The 21,569-nt window shown below is 44.8% G+C and overlaps 1 protein-coding gene across 2 annotated transcripts in view; it reads left to right on the forward strand.

Moving 5' to 3' along the window:
• The window catches only part of LOC129704437 (voltage-dependent L-type calcium channel subunit alpha-1D-like), a 346,238-nt gene that overhangs the window by 43,791 nt on the left and 280,878 nt on the right, over positions 1-21,569 (forward strand). The gene's annotated exons all lie outside the window — the stretch shown is intronic.

Consider the following 21,569-nt stretch of genomic DNA (forward strand, 5'->3'; position numbering starts at 1 on the left):
CCTGCCCAACCTGCATGCTTACTTTCGTAGACTGATGTACAAGGATCCCCAGATCCCGTTGTTCTTCCCCTTTTCCCAACTTGACGCCATTTAGATAGTAATCTGCCTTCCTGTTTTTGATACCAAAGTGGATAACCTCACATTTATCCGCATTAAACTGCATCTGTCATGCATCTGCCCACTTCCCCAACCCATCCGTCACCCTGCATTCTCAAAGCATCCTCCTCACAGTTCACACTGCCACCCAGCTTGGTGTCTTCTGCAAATTTGCTAATGTTACTTTGAATCCCTTCATCCAAATCATTGATGTATATTGTAAATAGCTGCGGTCCCAGCAACGAGCCTTGCGGTACTCCACTAGTCACTGCCTGCTATTCTGAAAGGGACCCATTAATCCTTACTCTTTGTTTCCTGTCTTCCAACCACTTCTCTATCCATGTCAGCACTCTACGCCCAATACCATGTGCCTTAATTTTGCCCACTAACCTCCTATGTGGGACCTTTGCATGATGGACTGGTCTGCATCCACAACTCTAAGTTCTTGCAGCCTTGGCCAGAGCATTTGCCAAGCCCAATAGTGATACATCATGATAGGTTGCTTTTTACAGTGCATCTGCAGAAATTGGTAAGTCATTGGAGATATGCCAGATTTCTGAGAAAGTAGAGGTATTGTGTGCTTTCTTGGCTGCAGCCGTCACTAAGATGTGGTTGGACCAGGACAACTTGGTGATGTATATGCCTCGGAATTTGAAGCTCTCGACCTTCTCCACTTAAACACCATTGATGCATATTATGGTGTATGCCCTGCCCTGCTCTTTGAAGTCAGTGACTATCTCCTTTGTTTACTTTGGTTCTGGCAACATCTTTGCAAATCTTTGGTACAACCTGTCTAGCTTAATCACACCCTTCCCATAGTATGGCAACCAGAACGACACACAATATTCCAGGTTCGGTCACCACCATGTCTACTTGTGTTGCCACCTTCAGAGAAATATGAGTAAAATTCCTCAGGCACTAGTTTTCTCACTTTCCCAGGTGTCTACATCGTGTTGTATCCTGTCCTACCTCATCACTATCTACCATACCACCATTATTTTAAGTTATCCGCAAACTTACTCAGTATTTCTATTGATTTTAGGAATAACTTGACATCTCCCATGTATTTTGCCACAACCAACTGTTCAAGGTAGATGTGTCACTGCCAGGTGGAGCCCAGAATCCCCAGACCAGCTGTTAAGTTGCAAACTTTGGTAACATTGATTCCATCTGTGATGGTATCAGTAAGTCTCTGAAAGTTCTATGCATAGCTAAAACGCGAGTGCTATTGACATCCGCAAATAAAAAGCACACAGACTGGAAGTTGACTTTTTCATACTTCCACCTATTTTGCTAAAAACAATTTAATTCCTGCTTTTTTGAGGCATGATTTCTAATGTTCATCATTATCCTGCTTAGCAGAGTTGCCACCTGGGTCGTCCACGTCTAAGTGCTTCTCCAGGGTATTTGTAACATGCAGACCCCCTCAAGGGCTTTGCGTGATTAAATGGCAAGTCAAAATATGTGCAAGTGCTGGTAATGGATGTAAATACACAACACTGCATTCTCAAATGAACTCACTTATTGAGCTCCGAGTTGAACACTTCTGAAAAGATAAAATAATTTTAACTGAGCATAATAGTATTCTGGAGTTTTTTCCTTTTAAGTTGTCTAAATGGCAACACAGTGATGCAGCCAGCTATCTGGGTTTATTCCTAACCTCAGGAGCTGCCTGTGTGCAGTTTGTGCACTCTCCCTGTAAGCAGACCGGTTGCTTACAGGTGCTCCTTTTTCCTCCCATCTCCTAAAGACGTGCGTTGGTGGGTTAATCAACAACAGCATGTTGCCCCTAGTGTGTAGGTAAACAATTTAGTTTTGAAAAATTGATAGGAATGTCAGCAGGTTGCATGGACAAGTAGGAGTGGGGGGGAAATTGAATCATTCTGTGAACTAGACGTGATGGGCCAAATGGCTTCCTTCTACGTCATATCAAAATGTCTTATAGGGTGCTTGCTGCCAAAAAAGCTGTCGAAGCAAATGAGGGTTTAGAGTTTGTAAGGTGAGTGGAAGCCAGGCATTAGTAGGTTTGAATATTCAGAATGAAACGGTGAAAATTTCTGCTTAATTGCTGAATGGAATGAACTTCAACAATCAATTTCTTGGAAATTTAGTGGTGATAGCAGGATGAGAACCACTGAATTGTTTTGTTACAGTGCCTTTTTTAACCAGAGAACTGATGCATTGCATACCACTTTCTACCTAATTACCTAAATGCTTATCCACGTCATTCGTTCCTCGTGGTGTTTCATTCAATTACACAGATAGCGGACATCAATTTATACGTAAGAATTCAATTTTCTTCTCATATCTATTCATTGGAAAATTAACCAGAAAGCATTAAGAATTGGCAAAGAACATTTTCTTCGGATGAAATGATGACAACGAACATCAGTGATGTTCTATATCTTTAACAAATTATGATTGATCTACTTTTGGAGAAAGTTCAAAAATATTCATTGCTTACCAGGAAAAGTCATTTTCTGAAATTGTGAAGCTACTTAATTCCTTGCTTTGAGGAACATAGAACATAGAACAAATACAGCACAAGAACAGGGCATTGAACCCACAATACCTGTGCCAAACATGATGACAAGACCACTCTTATCTGTGTGCATATAATCCATGTTCCTCCATCCCGTACATCTCCTTTAAAGATTGCTGCTCTAACCTTAAAGCTTTAAAAACATTTAAAAGACATTGTACACGTATATAGATAGAAAAGGTTCAGAGGGATATGAGCCAAATGCGGGCAGGTGATACTAGTGTAAACGTGGCATCTTGGTCGGCATAGATACGTTAGGCCTGTTTCTGTGACTCTATCATTTTGGAATTGGACTTCAATGCTGCAAGTTTAGAAGAAAGTGGATTAGAGTAAACATGGGCTCTGGGAAAAATTGAGACAATCAAATTTTGCCGGCAGATAGTAATGAATGAAACCAGAGCAGGTAAAAGGCGAAAAGGAGAGGTCGAGGTTATTCTGGATATTTGAAGTGTGGAGAAAGAGTACAGTGTTTTGGGTAAAGTATTCTGAACTGAGGATATAGAAATTAAAGCAATGGTTGAAAGGTTCAGCATTGTGTCGGTCCCAAAGTTTATTAAGATGATGGATTAAAGAAAATGAAACCGAGGTCTCTACTGAGAACTCGATATCAGAGGAGGGGACGATGGTGAGGGTGAGTGGAAACAAAAACCTGAGATTTGAGGAGAGATGGCATTGGGGGAAAAGTGAAGAGGAAAGCAAGATTGGAAGAGTGAAAATTCAGTTTCTCAAGTTTGCAAGCTTTCATAACTGAAAGAAGAAAAACTATTTTATGTAAACACCAAATGTGGGGAAGGATGATCTGGAAATATACACCAGGTAGCTTTGAGATTTTGAATTAGTGGTAGTGTGGGGAGAGGTCAGGGCCGGATTTAGATGAAGAGAGGCCCTAAGCTATTTCACTTGTGAGGCCCCCCCTCCCAATCCCCCACCCCCACGACTAGAGGACCATGACTACCCGACAGTGACAGTGTGACACCTTTAGATCCTACTGTATGTTGTCATTAAACAGTTGGTTTTAAAATACATATTGGATTCACCTCGGAGCGAGCGATGCTTTACCTGAATCGCCGTTTGAAGCTCTGGAGTGTTGCGCCTGCTGCTTCAACATCATGGAGCTGTGGGTTGCAGAACTCCCAGCCTTGGGCCGCGCTGATTTCAATATCGCGGAGCCCTGGGAACCCTTTGCCGAGTGCCGCCAGTGTGAATCTCCGCCCAGCTCAGCCTGTGGACTTCGGGAGCCACGGTATCCAGTAGGAAGTGGCCGATTCGGAAGTTCAAGCCGAGTCCAATTTTTGTGTACCTTCGATTTTCCAGCATCTGCTGTTCCTTCTTAAACATTTCAGACAGAGGCAGTTATTAACCATCATTAAGAGCAAAGGTAAGGTATGTATGATGATGTTTATCTAGGCACTGTTGGGATCTTGAATCTGCTGACAATCCAGCAAAATTTTGTTTTAAGGGAATCATTTGTGCATTGTTGCTTTCCATAGATTCATTAATTAGCTAATAACAGTTTATTACATCTGATCTTAATTATTGCCTTTCCATTTCACTGATTGTACTCAGTGAAGTGTTTACCATAAATGTTAAGTAAATGTTGAGAAGCTTCTTTCAGTGTAACTGTTTCAAAGGTATACACAGAGGGAGGGATGTCATCTGTTGGCCTGATTAAGTATCATTAAATTAAGTACAACAGTCTCACCAAAATCTTCAGATCTTTTCCCTTTAACTCTAATTTAGGATTGAAAAATTGTGAAATGTGCAGAAATGTAATTCTGACAAGCACGTATTTTGGTGTTACAGCTAGCAGACCTACTGGCTCTTAGCACCAATGACCCTGATTCAATCCTGACCTTTTGATGATGTCTGTGTGGAGTTGGAACATTCTCCCTGTGGTTGTGTGGGTTTTCTCTGGGTGTTCTGGAGGATGCAAGTTGGTATGTTAATTGGCTACTGTAATGGGCCTGTCCCACTTAGGCGAGTGCAGGAGACTGCGCTCGCCACATGGTCGCCACATGTTCGTTGGTGGTCTCGGGTGAGTCTCCTTCATGGTCGCGAGGAGTTCCCGCATTCTGGGAACTAGTCGCGGCCTCAGCATGGTCGCCGCAAATTTTTCAACATGTTGAAACATTTTTCTGCGACCAAAAATTGGTCGCCATGGGGATAATCGATAATCCTGCAGTCGTAGGTGCACTTGTAGTGGGGTCGCCATGTAGTTGTAGGTAGTCGAGGTAGTCGTAGATAGTTTTAGTTCATCGCCTTTGCTGACCGGTCTTTTTCATTGGCTCATTGGGGAAAGAAGACGTAAGCAGGTGTTTACAGAACCAAGGATAACCAACTGTAATGTTAAATGTCCACTGAAGTAAGTAAGTAAGTGTGTCATATTTATTTATATAGCACTTTTAAATCAAAATCACTTTGAACCAAAGCGCTTTACAGAGATTGAAATAGATTAAATGTCCATAAATCCATATAAAATAAAAAAGAAAAAAAAGAAAAAAAGAAAAAAGACACAGAACAGTACACTATAGAAATCAACAAGAAACATCCCCCCACAGCAGAATTCACTGTGAGGGAAGGCACTAAAAATATCCAGTTCTCCTCCTTATAGTTCACCCAAGGTCGGGGTCTATATGTGGCCTCCTCAGCCAACCCGGTGTTTTCAGGCCCTCTTGCCGCGAAGCTGGATCATCGGCGTCGGGTGAACATTCTTCAGCGGCTTGGACTGAAGCGGCCGACTGCATTGTCCAAAGTTCTCAGGCCGCGCCGGTTGGACCTCCGACTCTGGCGATCTCGGATCCCAGGCTCCGCGGTGTTTTAAATCCAGTGCCGCCCACCCGCGGCTGGACGCTGCAGCCGCAGTTCAACGATGTTGGAGTCGGCGGTCACAGTGCCCTGGAGCTTACAGCAAGGCGACCTGGTAAGGCATCGCCCGCTCCGTGTTGGTGTCCCAGCGTTGCACCGCCGGTGAAGCTGTGGTCCCGGCAGGAAACGCCGCTCCAGCGCTGCTCACAGCTCGATGGTAGGCCGCACAGAGAGGACGAAGATGCGGTTCGGAGGAAAACCGCATCTCCGACCAGGTAGGACTGGGATTAAAATAGTTTCCCCCTTCCCCCTCCCCCCCACCCCCCACATAAAAGATTAGACCTCCAAAATAAAATTATACAGTAAAAAGGGTGAAAAGACGGACTGCAGGCAGGCTGCCATATACAAACGGCGCAGCCCGCACATCCGCCATCTTGTCCAGAAGAATAAGAGAGCGTGGTGCACAATGGAAATAGGTGCTGCCGTGTGAGGCGAGCGATGGGGCTTGGTGGTTGTAGCTGTAACGCAAGCGACTGCCACAGTGGTCACCGAGGCACGTATCTTCAGAGCTGTGTATCTCTGGCTTATTAAAAGTTGTGTGGCTTCTTAAAGTTGTCTCCACTCCTTCTCCCCCCCCTTCTCCCCCCGTTCCCACTCTCCCCCCTCTTTTAAAGGACTTACCGTGCACTTTGCTAGCTGTCTTAATTATTGCGCCAAGCTTCCTGTCCATCGCGGTGTGTGTCGGTATCAGCTTGGCTATGCATCTGAATTTCAGACAGCTTGCCGTGGCCCCTGCTTTTGCGATGTGTGTGTGTGTGTGTTCCCCTCTGACAGTTTCCATTCCAGTTCCCGGTTTTTCAGGTGACTGTCGGCAACTTGACAGTCGCCGGCAGTCCGCTGAAAAATCGCCTAAGTTGGACAGGCCCATAAGTTATCCCCTATATGTAGGTGAGTGGCATCAATGGGTTGGGAATGTTGAAAGAACAAAGAACATTAGTTCAGGATTGGTGTGAAAGAGGACGTAAGGCTGCTGGCCCTGACGGCATCCCCGGGCGCGTGCTCAGTGCCTGTGCTGTGCAGCTGACAGACGTCTGGACTGACATCTTCAACCTGTCACTTGCCCAAGCAGTTGTCCCCACTTGCCTTAAAGCCACCTCCGTCGTGCCAGTGCCAAAACACTCCACTGCGGCAAGCCTCAACGACTTCCGCCCAGTTGCACTTACCCCCATCATCACCAAGTGCTTCGAGAGGCTGGTCCTGGCACACCTCAAAAGCTGCCTACCCCCCACACTGGATCCCTATCAGTTTGCCTACCGCAAGAACAGGAGTACGGAGGATGCCATCTCAACGTCACTTCACTCCGCCCTCTCCCACCTTGACAACAGAGACACTTATGTAAGAATGCTGTTCATCGATTACAGCTCAGCATTCAACACCATTATTCCATCAAAACTGATCACCAAACTCGGTAACCTGGGCATCGACCCCTCCCTCTGCAACTGGATACTGGACTTTCTAACCAACAGACCCCAGTCTGTGAGGTTAGACAAGCACACCTCTTCAACCCTCACCCTGAACACCGGCGTTCCTCAGGGCTGTGTGCTGAGCCCCCTCCTCTACTCCCTTTTCACCTATGACTGCACACCTGTACATGGTACTAACACCATCATCAAGTATGCAGATGATACAACGGTGATTGGCCTCATCAGCAACAACGATGAGCTGGCCTACAGGGAGGAGGTCCAGCACTTAGCAGCATGGTGCGCTGACAACAACCTGGCCCTTAACTCCAAGAAGACCAAGGAGCTCATTGTAAACTTCAGGAAGTCCAGAGGCGGCACGCACACCCCCATCCACATTAACGGGACGGAGGTGGAACGTGTTTCTAGCTTCAGGTTCCTGGGAGTCAACATCTCCGATGACCTCTCTTGGACCCACAATACCTCTACTCTGATCAAGAAGGCTCATCAGCGTCTCTTCTTCCTGAGGAGACTGAAGAAGGTCCATCTGTCTCCTCAGATCCTGGTGAACTTCTACCGCTGCACCATCGAGAGCATCCTTACCAACTGCATCACAGTATGGTATGGCAACTGCTCTGTCTCCGACCGGAAGGCATTGCAGAGGGTGGTGAAAATTGCCCAACGCATCACCGGTTCCATGCTCCCCTCCATTGAGTCTGTCCAAAGCAAGCGCTGTCTGCGGAGGGCGCTCAGCATCGCCAAGGACTGCTCTCACCCCAACCATGGACTGTTTACCCTCCTACCATCCGGGAGGCGCTACAGGTCTCTCCGTTGCCGAACCAGCAGGTCGAGGAACAGCTTCTTTCCGGCCGCTGTCACTCTACTAAACAACGTACCTCGGTGACTGCCAATCACCCCCCCCCCCCCCCCCCCCGGACATTATGTTTTTGTTTTTTTTCTATTCAAATCGTTTGCTATGTCGCTCTTCAAGGGAGATGCTAAATGCATTTCGTTGTCTCTGTACTGTACACTGACAATGACAATTACAATTGAATCTGAATCTGAATCTGAAATGCTTGATAGTCTTTTAGCTAAATAAATTCTAGAGTATGTGGCCTAGGCAACCAGTGATGAACTGGCAACAAAAATAGAAAAGGGGGCAAGATTTCTTAGTGAGACATTTGTTGACTTAAGTGTGTTGTAGCTTTGGACAAGATAAGAGAGATAGTGAAAAACATGAGCATTTTAAATTTGAGGTGCAAAATAACCTGGAGCAAATTGGTCAAAAAGGACAAGGTGAATAAATTGCACAGTGGAGGATAAGATATAGCAACAGAAATATGGATGATCCAAAGTTAGGAGTGGAGGACAAGTACTTGTACATTATCTTGTACAACATTTAGTACAAAATGTGGTACCCTTTATCATTTATCTGTGGCTGGCTTGATTGTATTCAATTATGGTCTTTTTGACTGCACAAAAGCTAAACAAAAGCTTTTCACTGTACCTCGATACACAAGACAATAATTGACTAAACTAAACTATACTTGTTATATTCCGGACAGCAGAATGAATAACAACTTACACGCAGGCTGCCTGGATCACAAGAAAGTTTTATTACCCAACATTCCCTACTTATATTCAACACCAACTCATTAGCATATACATGAATATGCATGAATACATTACACTGCTCTCCTTTTTTAAAGTATTAAATCTAAGTACACAGTTACAATTTTCTTGTTGTAATACTTGATTTAAACCAGTATTCATTAAATCTTAAATGATAACATAATATATTTATTTTACATATTTACACATTTTCATTCTACCTAGTCAGTGAGTTACTTAATTTAAAAACCTAATCTGACTACTGGTTTACGGATCCTGCCTGGTCGTTTAACAGTAACAGGTTTAGGTATTGACTGAACTGCAGGCTTGTTTGGCTCTGGTTTAGTACTCTGACTTTGACCAGAGGAATATGTTTCTTTGTCTGTACTGACTGAACTTTGTGTTTCAATCACAGTTGGCTCTTCCAACTCACTTTCAGATAAAGACTCAGGGATTAGGACTTCATGCTCAGTTTTTGGTTCCACTATTTTCCCAACATCCCATTTGTCTCGACTGGATTTGTTGGGAGGACTGAGAACACGATCCTGCTCATCTGGCTTGAAGTACCTCTCCTTTTTGTGGAAGTCAAAATGGCGTTTTTGACTTAACTGTTTTTGTTCAACTCTCAAAGCCAAATTGGGTTGAACTAGACTTAAACGTATTCTTAGCCTTCTCTTCATCAACAGTTCTGCAGGTGAGTAACCTGCTGTTGTGCGTGGTGTGGTTCTGTACTTCAGCAAGAAACTAGCCAAACGATGTTTCATGCTGAGCTTTGAACTACCCTGCAAAACCTGTTTCTTGAGAGCGTCTTTGACAACTCTAACAGACCTTTCCGCCACCCCGTTAGAGGCTGGATGGTATGGTCCCGGGAACAAGTGTGTGTTTTACACCATTCCGCTGCATGAATTCTTTGAACTGTTCTGAATGAACCTGAGGCCAGTTATCAGAAACAAGTTCTTCCGGTAAACCATGGCATGCAAAAATTGATCTCCTCATCTATGGTACGCTGAGTAGTAGTGCTTGACCCCATATGTTTAACCTCAATCCATTTGGAATGACTATCTACCAGCACCAGAAAGTGATCATTACCCTTTTCGCAAAAATCTACATGAACTCTCTGAAAAGGTCTACTTGGCCATGACCAGGGTTGCAGTGGTGTTTTTGGTGGTTTACTCAGGCAATTTTGGCAGATGCTACATTTGCTCACCAGTGACTCGATGTCACTGTCAATACCAGGCCAATACACAAAACCTTTGTCAATTGGCTTCATGCTTACTATGTCAGGATATTTGGCATGAAGTTTGTTCATAATTTTGTTTCTCAAAGACTCTGGTACAACCACTCTGTAACCCCACTTAATGCATCCCTGCTCACATGATCATTCATGGCGTCGATTATGGAAAGACTTCAGCTCTGAGTTCAGAACTGAGTTCAATCCACTATCGGTTTCAGTCCAACCATTCAATGTCTGTTCATAACACTTCAGCACATTGTCTTTCTTTGTTTCTACTGCAATTTCTGTTGCAGTCACTGGAAAGTCTTCATCTAAAACTTGCAGTGTGTAGATTGAGTTCCCACTTCCCACGTCAGAGTTCTCATGGGGCAACGGGACAACGCATCTGCAACTACGTTGCACTTGGAGCTTCTGTACTCCACCTTGTAGTCATACTGGGACAGCAAAATTGCCCAGCGCTGCATCCTTGATGCCGCCATGGATGGTATAGCTGACTTGGGACCCAGTATCACTAATAGTGGCTTGTGATCAGTCGCCAAGGTGAATGGTCTGCCGAGAAGAAATTGATGGAATTTCTTGATTCCAACACGATGCTGAGTGCTTCCTTTTCTATCTGCGCATAGTTGCGTTCACTCGATGACGGTGCGGGATGCAAAAGCAATAGGCTTTTCCTGTCCGTCATTCATTACGTGGGAGAGCACTGCACCTACACCATAACTTGAAGCATCACAAGCAAGTTTCGTCTCGCATGTCGTATCATAGTGAACAAGACATTTGTCACTTGTCAAGTTTTCCTTGGAGATGTCAAATGCACGTTGCTGTTCCTTTCCCCACGTCCATTTCACATCTTTTTGTAGCAGATGATGAAGTGGCTTTAGCACAGTTGCTAAATCTGGAAGGAATCATGCATTGAACTGCACCATCCCAAGGAATGATCGTAGCTCTGACACGTTAGGTTTTGGAGCATTCACTATTGCTTCAACGTTCGCCTTCACAGGGCGAAGTCTGTTGGCATCTACTTTGAGTCCAAGGTAGACCACCTCTGACTGTGCAAATGCACATTTACCTTGACGGAGTTTGACATTGTGGCAGTTCAGTCGTGTGAGAACTTGCTCGAGGATTTCCAGATGCTCTACCATGCCTTCTGTGAATATCAGTAGGTCATCCTGGTTGCACACACAATGCGGAATGCCTTGTAATATTTGGTCCATGACAGACTGAAAATTTTTCGGGGAGGATTTCACACCATAGGGCAGATTTGTATATGAATACAAGCTCTTATGTGTGTTGATAGTCAAGTACTGCTGACTTTCCTTATCGACATTGAGTTGGGCGTAAGCGTGAGACAAACCCAGTTTAGTGGACTCTTGCTCCGCTAAATTCTGCGTACAGATCTAGCGAGGTTGGTAACGGATATTGTTCGTCATCAACGGCTTGGTTGATTGTGACTTTGTAATCACCACATAGTCGAACAGTTTTGTCAGCCTTGGGTATGGCCACAATTGGCGTTGCCCAGTTACTCTGGTCTGTCTTCACAAGTACTCCATTACGCTCTAATCTGTCATAGAAACATAGAAAATAGGTGCAGGAATAGGCCATTCGGCCCTTTGAGCCTGCACCGCCATTCAATATGATCATGGCTGATCATCCAACTCAGTATCCTGAACCTGCCTTCTCTCCATACCCCCTGATCCCTTTAGCCACAAGGGCCACATCTAACTCCCTCTTAAATATAGCCAATGAACTGGCCTCAACTACCTTCTGCGGCAGAGAATTCCAGAGATTCACCACTCTCTGTGTGAAAAAAGTTTTCCACATCTCGGTCCTAAAAGATTTCCCCTTATCCTTAAACTGTGACCCCTTGTTCTGGACTTCCCCAACATCGGGAACAATCTTCCTGCATCTAGCCTGTCCAACCCCTTAAGAATATTGTACGTTTCTATAAGATCCCCCCTCAATCTTCTATATTCTAGCGAGTACAAACCGAGTCTATCCAGTCTTTCTCCGTATGAAAGTCCTGACATCCCAGGAATCAGTCTGGTGAACCTTCTCTGTACTCCCTCTATGGCAAGAATGTCTTTCCTCAGATTAGGAGACCAAAACTGTATGCAATACTCCAGGTATGGTCTCACCAAGACCCTGTACAACTGCAGTAGAACCTCCCTGCTCCTATACTCAAATCCTTTTGCTATGAATGTTAACATACCATTCGCCTTCTTCACTGCCTGCTGCACCTGCATGCCTACTTTTAATGACTGGTGTACCATGACACCCAGGTCTAGTTGCATCTCCCCCTTTCCTAATCGGCCACCATTCAGATAATAATCTACTTTCCTGTTTTTGCCACATTTATCCACATTATACTGCATCAGCCATGCATTTTCCCACTCACTCAGCCTATCCAAGTCACCTTGCAGCCTCCTAGCATCCTCCTCACAGCTAACACTGCCCCCCAGCTTCGTGTCATCCGCAAACTTGGAGATGTTGCATTCAATTCCCTCGTCCAAATCATTAATATATATCGTAAATAGCTGGGGTCCCAGAACTGAGCCTTGTGGTACCCCGCTAGTCACTGCCTGCCATTGTGAAAAGGACCCGTTTACTCCTACTCTTTGCTTCCTGTCTGACAGCCAGTTCTACCTCCACTTGTTGCTTTAGCGCATATGGTACAGGTCTTTGTCGACAATACACAAGTCTCACATCTTGCTTAAGTCGAATGTGTGCAGAGTACCCTGTTATTCCCGTGTAACTGCGAGCAAAAATGTTTGCATGTTTGCTTATGACGTTTTCAAGACGTGATTTGGACAAATCGATGCTGAAAATGTTGTTCGTCTAATTCTATTCTACTCAGCCAATCCTTTTCAAGGAAGGTTGGTTTATTTCTGTAGCTGGCTACTATGATGGGCAGTGTTACTGACTGACCATTATGCATAACTTTACAGTTCATTTGTCCACATGTCTCCAAAACTTCGCCCGAGTAGGTTCTCAGCTTGAACTTACTCTCAAACAATGGTATCTGTGGGAACTTTGTTTTGTACAGGTCTTTGCTCATGACCGAACAATCCGCTGCCGTGTCAATACAGATATATATTAACTGTTCATTAATCAATAGTTTTGTTCGAAAGTCCTTGCCTTGAATGTGTTGTAGGCTTATTGATGTTGGTTGCATAAATGGTGTACAACCCAAGTTCATTTCCATCTGGGTTCTCCTCCAAGTTGTGAACTCCTCTCCGGTGTTGTTGCTTGATTCCCGCAGATTGTTGGTTTCCTGTTTTAAGCTTGGCCCGACATGCTGAGGCGATATGGCCTTTCTTCTGGCAGTTATAGCACTTGGCCATTTTGAACTGACAAAATTGGGATGAGTGATTACCGTTGCAACGATAACAACTGGCTGAACTTGGCTCCTCGCCATACTTCGGTTTTGGTTTAGCGCCTTTAGGTTTGGCCATATGCACTGCCTTGTGACTGTAAACGGCCGCTGCAGTTCGTGGTGGGCGAAATGCCCGAGCATTCTTTGATGCCATCTCCATCGTGGTAGCAATCTTACATGCTTTCTCGAATGTGAGATCTGGAGTGTTCATCAGTTTGGACTGAATTTGTTCATCCACTAGACCACAGACAAATCTGTCGCGTAGTGCTCGTTCAAGAAAGGTTCCAAAGTTACAGTGTAAACATAAGTTTTTCAAGGCAACAATGTATTCATTGATTGTCTCATTCTGCTTCTGGTTTCTAGTGCCAAATTTATAGCTTTCTGCAATTTCCAGAGGCTTTGGGTTGAAGTGCTCCTCCAACTTCTTTATAATGTCATTGAATGGCACGTCATTTGCCTTTATGGGTGCAAGGAGATTCACGAGTGTGCCGTACACTTCAGGACCGAGCTCCATGAGCAGAATCGTTTTCATGCGTTCACAAACGGCCTTATTTGTTTCAGCCACTATCTCTCCTTCACCACTAATCTCCAATATATTGTTTGCCGTGAAAAAACACGTTTGCTCTCTACATAGGAGCTGAACGGCTCCCTACTCTTGTGCTAAGGTTTCCCATGTAGCCCGTGGACGCTGCCATCGTGTCGTTCTCTTTAAAAAAAAATAATAGGTCCGTTCAAAAACCCAAAATTCCTGTCTGTTCTGGTGTAACAATTCAACTAAATCGTAGCTGTACAAAGATTATTCAGCTTGAGGAATTCGACAAAAAAAACTCAGTCTAAAATGTGTAACAATCCGAAGGACGACATCTTGTCACGTAGACACAACATAGAGATAGCCTGACAAACTCCCGCCGATTTATCCAGCTACTGTTTTAAACTACAGTCCCCTGCATAGAAGGATCTGCTGGCCTCTCATGTCCAGCTCACAAACAACTGCGACACAACTCCGTATTTACTGTTTAAACTGTTAAACAATACTGCGTGTTGCAAAACAGTCCTGCACTTTATTTAAAGGATGAGTTCACGAACTCTATCCCATCCTCGTCACCAATTTTATTATATTCCGGACAGCAGAATGAATAACAACTTACACGCAGGCTGCCTAGATCACCAGAAAGTTTTATTACCCAACATTCCCAACTTATATACAACACCAACTCATTAGCATATACATGAATATGCATGAATACATTACAATACTAAACTAAGAAGAACGTCCAGAAGAGCGGTTGTTTCCAAAGCCACAGATGTGGGTTGTAAGGTGGGCTGAGACATGGGCCGAGTTATGAATTATGAATTTGTTCCAGCAGCGGTGCAGTTGCAAACAACATTGATTCAAGGAGTTTGATCTCTGAGTGAACCTTTTTGTAAATGAGCTCCTGCAGTAAAAAACATGCCGCACACATGACATCAGGTACTTGCCAGAGGTGTTTGAAAATAACTTGTAACGCATTACAAAAGTGTGATTAATTTTTAAAAGTGAATAAAGCCTCAAGAAATATAATTATTCAGATGTAAATATCCACATTGCATAAAAATTGGGGAAACAGATAAGATATACATGCATTTGGATAGACAGGGGCTGATGAGGAATAATCAGCATGGTTTTGTACATGGGAGATTGTGTCATATGAAGCAGAAGGTGATGGTGGAAGATTTCCTTTGGACAGGAGGGTTATGTGCAGTGGAGTGCCTCTGGAATTGGCGCTGGGCCCATTGCTGTTCGTGATTTATATCAGCGGTTTGGGTGAGAATGTACATGGCATGATTACTAAGTTTGCAGATGACAGGAAAGTGGGGGGTATCGTAAGTAGCAAAGATGGTTATCAAAACATGTAGCAAGATCTTGATTAGCTGGGCAAGTAGGCTGAGGAATGGTTGATGGAGTGTAATGTAGATAAGTGCGAGGTATAGCATTTTGGGAAGTCAAACCAAGGCAGGACCACACTGAATGGTCGGTCCCTGGGAAGTGTTTTAAATCAGAGTGATCAAAAAGTACAGGTACATAGTTCCCTGAAAATGGCGTCACAGCTAGTTAGGGTGAGCAAGAAGACTTTCTGTACAGGGGAATCAAGACCTAGAGGACATAAGATTGAGGTGAGAAGGGAAATAGGTAAAAGGAAACTGAGGGGCAACATTTTCACACGGTGGAAAATATATGGAACAAACTGCCAGAAGTAATTGAGGCAGGTACAACAACAACATTAAAAGCGGAGGTTGGGCGATCGTTTCGCCGAACACCTCCGCTCGGTCCGCAATAACCAAGCTGACCTCCCGGTGGCTCAGCACTTCAACTCCCCCTCCCACTCCGTCTCCGACCTCTCTGTCCTGGGTCTCCTCCATGGCCACAGCGAGCAGCACCGGAAATTGGAGGAACAGCACCTCATATTCCGTTTGGGGAGTCTGCATCCTGGGGGCATGAACATCGAATTCTCCCAATTTTGTTAGTCCTTGCTGTCTCCTCCCCTTCCTCAGTCCCCCTGCTGTCTCCTCCCATCCCCCAGCCTTCGGGCTCCTCCTCCTTTTTCCTTTCTTGTCCCCGCCCACCCCCGCCCCCGATCAGTCTGAAGAAGGGTTTCGGCCCGAAACGTTGCCTATTTCCTTCGCTCCATAGATGCTACTGCACCCGCTGAGTTTCTCCAGCTTTTTTGTGTACCTTCGATTCTCCAGCATCTGCAGTTCCTTCTTAAACATTTAAAAGACACTAGACCAAGTGGGACCCATTGGGTCCCTGTCACTCGGGAGGCCTTGTACCCCCATGCAACCCAGTTTCCCCAACGCAATATTCCACCACTTGCCCGTTCCCCCAACGCAACCCGTTCCCCCAACACAATATTCCACCACTCAACCATAGCCCCCAACTGCACAGGGACGGCTCATTTCCCCTTACCCCCCTGCACTCCCTCTCCCTCCTCTTTAGCCTCCCAATTGCACTTGCTGCCAGGACTTTAAAAAATAATCCAATTGCACTACCCCTGCCTCCCCCAAGCACTCCTTCCCCCCCCCCCCCCCCCCCCCCCCCCCCGTTCAGCCTCAGCCTCCCTGTTTTTAAACTTAAAAAACTTGCTGGCAGGACTCAGTGTTCTGTGATTGCAACATAGTTGCGTGGAGGGCCAGCAAGGATTTAGATCCCATTGTGACGTCATGGCTGTAACTGCCAGTGCAGATGGAAGGAGATTTTCTCAAAGTGAGATTTTGTAAAATTAAAAATGTGAATAATTCGTAAAATATTACATCAATCTGAACGAAACTTGATACACCACATCACAGGACAACTGTGAGTAAGGTGGTGCAAAATTTGTAGCTCTATTGTGTGAAGGTTTTGGCGTAGTTCCGGGATCACGCACGCACACAGAATCACAAACAAGCAGATATATGGGTGGGAAAGATTTGGCGAGGTATCGGCCAAACGCGGGCAGATGAGCTAGTGTAGATATGGCATCTTGGTCAGCATGGGCTAGCTGGGCCAAAGGGCCTGTTTTCTTGCTGTATGACTCAGTAGGAAATTGTATAAGAATGCAATTCCCTCTCTAGCAAAATTGCATGATAGACCGTAGACAATGGGCGCCGGAGTAGGCCATTCAGCTCTTCGAGCCAGCACCGCCATTCAATGTGATCATGGCTGTTCATCCCCAATCAGTACCCCGTTCCTGCCTTCTCCCCATATACCCTGACTCCGCTATTTTTAAGAGCCTTATCTAGATCTCTCTTGAAAGTATCCAGAGAGCCTGCCTCCACCGCCCTCTGAGGCAAAGAATTCCACACTCACCACTCTCTGTGAGAAAAAGTGTTTCCTCGTCTCTGTTCTAAATAGCTTACTCTTTATTCTTAAACTGTGGCCCCTGGTTCTGGACTCCCCCAATAGCGGGAACATGTTTCCTGCCTCTAGCGTGTCCAAACCCTTAACAATCTTATATGTTTCAATGAGATATCCTCACATCCTTCTAAACTCCAGAGTGTACAAGCCCAGCTGCTCCATTCTCTCAGCATATGACAGTCCCGCCACCCCGGGAATTTACCTTGTAAACCTACGCTGCACTCCGGAAGTTCCGGAAGTGGCGGCGCTGCCCTGCAGCTGCAGCTCGCCTGCAGTCCGTTTGTCTTTACTTTTTTTTGTTTTCTTTTGTCCCGTTGTTACAGTTCAGTTCATTTTAGTTGTGTATGTGTGGGTGGGAGAAACTTGTTTTAGTCTCTTCCTACGGGGGGATGCAACCTTTTCTTGTCGTATCCCCCGTCTCTGTCTCCGTCTGCGCTGAGGCCTAATGGCGGAGCTGGCGGCCTCCAACTGGGACCGACCTCGAGGCTCCAGAGGTAGAGTCAGGATTTACCAATGCTAGGCTGACCTTGTAGGATCCCGATCTGCACTAATGAGGTAACAGAAATATTTTCGACAAAATAAGGCATAATTTGGGGGGATTTTGATGGTGACGGAGCTTCAATGTGTTTGCTGCCTTTCATATAATAGAATTTACACACTCTGAAGGTACATTTCAAGGAATTTAGTTGCTCCATCATCGTTGATTATGCCTTAAGGTGCCAAGTTTTGGAATTCCCTCACCAAACCTTTTCACCTCTCTGCAACACTTTTATTCTTAAGATGTACTGCTTTGATCAAGCTTTCAGACTTTAGAGTTTTTTAGTTTAAAAGATCACACTGAAGAGCTACCTTCCCATTTCTTAGAAACAGCAGTGAAGCAGACTTGGAACAACAGTCTCTTTACAATTTTGGGAATATCTCAAGCCATGAACAGACATTGGAAATATAGAAAATAAGTAAGGATCATGATTTGAATAATTAAAAAAAGAAAAATGGAACACTTAAAAGTTAATTAGAAATTAAAAATTCAATTATAAAGGAAATGGAGAACTGGAGGATTGGGGGAGTTTTGCAATAGACAATAGGTGCAGGAGTAGGCCATTCGCAGGAGCACCACCATTCAATGTGATCATGGCTGATCATCCCCAATCAGTACTCTGTTCCTGCCTTCTCCCCATATCCCCTGACTGCTATCTGAGGGACCTGGAGGTAGAATGGTCGGTTAGAAGATTTTTGATATGGGGGGGGGGGGGGGGGGGGGGCAAGCCCGTTAAGGGCTTTGTAAACGTATAAGAGGAGCTTGAAGTTGATCTATAGCGTACTGGGCCAGTGGAGAGAGGTCAGGATCGGGGTGACTTTTACGGGTTCCCGTCAAAAGTCTTGCTGCGGTGTTTTGGACCAATTGCAGACGGGACAGGAATGATTGGCTGGTGCCAGTGTATTCAGTGATGCCAGGGAGTTGCAGTAGTCAAGGCGGGAAAAGATGAATGCGTGGATGAATTTTTTTGAAGGTCGTCGAATTTGAGGAATGATTTGATTTTAGCTATTGTGCGAAGCTGGAAGAAACCAGCTTTTACCACAGAGTTGACTTGCTTGTCAAACTTTAATGCGGAGTCAAATATCACGCCAAGGTTTTTGATGTGCGGTTTGACTAAGGAGGTTAGACTTCCGAGGTTGCCTGTTATCGTTTTGATGGGGTCGGAGGGGTCGGAGGGGCCGAGTAGGCTGACCTCAGACTTGCCCCCATTATGTTGGAGGAAGTTCTGAGCCATCCAGCATTTTAAATCATCGAGGCATGAGGTCACACACCTTCGTTCTTCCCGTAACCTCGGCGTGACTACCTGGCTAAATTCTGTCCAGTAGGTCCTGTCCAGGAAACTCTCATTTTCCCGGATGGCCCTGAGGTCATTCAGCTGCTTCCCCAGTGCTCCAACACGGTCCTTCAGGAGCTGAACCTGAACACACTTGCCACAGTTGTAGCAGCCAGAGGCTCCATTTGTGTCCCTGGGCTCCCACATTCTGCAAACATCACACTGCCTCATCTTACCCGTCATGCAGCCAGAACATCTCTGGTAATTATTGTTTTCTTGCCCCTTCACAAATAAGAAACCCTTGCAATTAGCTGTCGTACCATCAGTAACCTTGAGGTCAGGTTTTAAATGCATACTGTTGACTGTTTAATGATACCTTACTCTTACTATCTGTTACTTCTTTTGAGCCATGTTGGATTCCTTGCACAAATCCAATTATATATGAGCCATAATGTTGTCATTCTAGACCAGAGGGATTAAGGAATACAAGTGCATAGTTCCTTGAAAAGGGTATCACAGGTAGATAAGGCAGTTGGAGAATTGAGTAAAGAAGATGGGACGTTATGTTACACTTGTACAAGACGTTGGTGAGGCTGAGTATTATGTTCAGTTTAGGTCGAGCGGCTATGTGAAAGATATCATTAAGCTGGTGAGAGAGCTGGTGAGAGAGCAGAGTAGATTTATGAGGATTTTGCCAGAATCGGAGATATCTGAGCTATAGGGTGAGGTTTGCAGGCTAGGTCTTTACTCCTTGGAGCACAGGAGACGAAGGGATGATCATGGGGATGTATAAAATCCTGAGAGGAATAGATGGGGTGAATCTTTTTCAGGATCTTTTTACCAACATAGGGTAATCAAGAGCGAGAGGGCAGAAGATTAAGAAGAGAGGGGAAAGATTTAAGAGGAATGTGAGTTGAGACAAGCCATCAGTGGGGCCTGCTGTTGGATCAGAATTTAGCCAGAATTTGTCTCTTTATAAAGAGTAGGAAAAATGTTAATTTAGCTTAAGTTATTTTCATCCCAGAAACTAATATAGCCACTGACTTTTCCATTTACTGCTTTTAATAAAAAAAAGGTTATTTTTACATTTCTGCAATTTTGTCTGTCTTCTACAATTCAACCAGACTCATTTTACTTATAGTTGCTTTTAAAAAAAAAGCTGAAAACATGTCATGTTCTGGGTGTTAATTGAAGCCATTTGAACACGGACTGCTACAATGTGGAAACAGGTCCCTTCGGCCCAACTTACTCACACCGACCAACAATTCCCAGCTACTCTAGCCCTACCTGCCCATGTTTGGCCCTCCAAACCTGTCCTATCCATGTGCGTGTCTAACTATTTCTTAAATGTTGGGATAGTCCCTGCCTCAACTACCTCCTCTGGCAGCTCGTTCCATTCCCCCACTTCCCTTTGTGTGGAAAAAGTTACCCCTCAGATTCCTATTAAATCTTTTCCCCTTCACCTTAAACCTATGTCCTCTGGTTATCGATTCTCATTCTCTGGGCAAGAGACTCGGTGCATCAGGCACGTGCCGTCAGGGTAGGCAAGGTAGGCCCTGAGTAAAATTATGAAATGGTAATTATTAAATATAAATAGTAAAGGCATGGGAGAATTATGCCTATCTAAGAGATCGATCTCTTAGGTAGGCATAATTGTCCGTGCCTTTCAACCGCAGCACTTGAAACACGTGAAGGTCTGTGCAGCCCAAGTGCCGTCGGCGCTGCTTCAAGCCGTCAATAAGAAGCGGGGCTGAAGGCAGCTGAAATTCTACCTTTGCTGTACTGCGCAGGTGCAGCAGCCCACTGCGCATGCGCAGCGCCAGTTTCTTGGCGGGTTTTTCAAATATGGAGTGTCATTATTTTAAGAGGATCTTAGGAAACAAAGAGAGAAGAATGGAGTTCGTGTACCGATAATGTGGTAAATACATTTCTTGGTGCTTTATGTTTTTAAATACCGTATTTCCCGGGGTGGGAGGAGAGAACTCCTTTCACAGTGAATCTTGTGGAGTCTGGCCCGGGGTAAAGGACAGAGGGCAGGATCGTTGTGAAGGAGAGGATCGGGGCCAGTAACCCACTTGCGACGCTCTGGGCACAGAGCCACCGCATTGTGGCTGGGGAGTGAATTAGCTCGGGTGGCTGCGAGTGGCCGCCGGGATCGGACAGCCACTTCTGCTGGCCCACCGCTCTCCTCTGGCAGTGCTCTCCATCTAAAAACCTCTCTCCTATTGTTAAACTGAGTTCTTTTGTCAGTCCAATTCAAGAAAACTTGATTCAAACTCTTGTTGTTGAAATCGATTCTTTATTCTGACAGTGCTGGATAATTCTCCAAACCTTCCAACACAGAGCTAGAAACTCTGGGGCAGTTTGAAGAAACTACTGACTTTGATACAAACATAACACATTATATAGGTATTAGACATTTATGGTACAGAGGAAGTGGCAAACTATTAACCAATCATTATGGTTTACCGTACATTTAGCTTATCTGCATTAACCAATCAACTAAATCCTTCCCAGTGATTGACAACATGTATAGTCACATGATTTTCCCTTTTCTGGCTTCTTTACAACCTTTTTTTCCCTCTGTGGTTCTTCTTTAACCTCTGCTCAAAACCACCTCTCAGAATATAAAATACACATCATACAGCAATTACACAATACATACACACAAAACATATATTTTCACTTTTGGAAAAGAAAGTTATTTCTAAAACTTCAGATTTACTTAAAGTCTAATACTTACTATCCTAATTAAAAATACACTTA

The sequence above is a fragment of the Leucoraja erinacea genome, chromosome 16 (genome assembly GCF_028641065.1).
Source record: "Leucoraja erinacea ecotype New England chromosome 16, Leri_hhj_1, whole genome shotgun sequence".
NCBI classification, from domain to species: Eukaryota; Metazoa; Chordata; class Chondrichthyes; order Rajiformes; family Rajidae; genus Leucoraja; species Leucoraja erinaceus.